The sequence below is a fragment of the Gavialis gangeticus genome, unplaced genomic scaffold, assembly GCF_001723915.1.
Source record: "Gavialis gangeticus isolate Ggan-Ray unplaced genomic scaffold, GavGan_comp1, whole genome shotgun sequence".
In the NCBI taxonomy this organism is placed as follows: domain Eukaryota; kingdom Metazoa; phylum Chordata; order Crocodylia; family Gavialidae; genus Gavialis; species Gavialis gangeticus.
The window spans coordinates 90,709,013-90,710,098 of record NW_017729024.1 but is presented as its reverse complement, the minus strand read 5'-3'; the positions used below and the strand labels follow the sequence as shown (position 1 = coordinate 90,710,098).

General features: G+C 65.7%; 1 protein-coding gene across 3 annotated transcripts in view; it reads right to left on the bottom strand.

Annotated features, from left to right (window-relative positions):
- Positions 1–503, bottom strand: part of GOLM1 (golgi membrane protein 1) — a 96,682-nt gene extending 96,179 nt beyond the window's left edge. For 2 of the 3 annotated variants that reach the window (XM_019517371.1, XM_019517374.1), the window contains exon 1: positions 90–113. The gene's annotated coding sequence lies outside the window, so the exon portion shown is untranslated. Of the gene's footprint in view, positions 1–89; positions 114–481 lie in introns of those variants that run through there. The other variant, XM_019517373.1, reaches the window with a different exon arrangement.
- Positions 504–1,086: the final 583 nt, after the last annotated feature.

The following is a 1,086-nucleotide window of genomic DNA, read 5'->3' as shown; positions in this document are numbered from 1 at the left end:
CCCGGCCTTGGCGCGGCGCGGGGCTGCGGCGCCGCCGAGACAAAGAGCGGGGCGTGGGCTGGACGCGCAGGGCGCTGCGCCACGCTCACCTCTCCCGGGCGGGCTGCTCTGCGCGACGCCCGCCCCCCGGCCGGCAGGGAGGGAAGGAGGCGGCGCCGCGGGCACTACAGGGCAGGGCAGGGCAGGGCAGGGCAGGAAGTGCGGCGGGAGGGTGAAGGCAGCCTGCCAATGGCGGCCAGGTCGGGCGCCCCCTTCCCCTCAGCGCGGGGCAGCCCCTGATCGCGCCGCCTCGTTGTCTCCCCGCCCGGCGCCGCCTCAGTGCCCGCCGCCAGCTCAGCCCTCTGCTCCCCCCGGTCATGTGGGCTCTGGCCGCTCGCCACAGACCGCGCGGGGGGAAATGCCGCTAGCAGCCTAGCCTGGGCAGAGCTGGGGGGCACTGGCCCTGGGCTGTAGCTGAAGGAAAGCGGGGTGAGATCAGTACCTTGCAGAGCAGAGCTGGGTCCATCAGCTTTAATCAGCAGCAGCTTGCTCCAGGAGGTGCCCCAAAGACACTCCACTCATAAAGCCTAGGGCTTTGGCGAGGCATAGGGTTGCATGTGCACCCCCTGCGATTAGCTGCCACCAACGCTACAGGTGGTCGCCGACCGCTGGTCAGCGCTCGCCCCCCTCTCCCCCAGCCGCCGACACTGCCGTGGCCACCTGCGGGCGCTCGCCACCGCCTGCAGGCAGTCACCGGGCTCCCCCAGACTCCAGGGGCACGCATCTTTCATGGCCCTGGGCGAAGTCAGGCTGGAAGGGACCTCCCAGAGGTCATCTAGTCCAGCCCCCCTGCCTGAGGCAGGACCATCCCTGTCCAAACTGTCCCATACACATCCTTCATCTAAACTAGTGCTTCTCAAACTTTTCCTCCCCATTTATGGCCCCTTTTCCACCCTCATGACCCCATCCGCTGATATATGCAACCTCATTTGGAGTCAAGACCCAGTTTGGGAACCGCTGATCTAAACACTACACAAGACTACCTTGCACCTATTGCAACACATGCCTCAACACTGTTGCATAAATTGCTGATTTTATCCCCTGGAG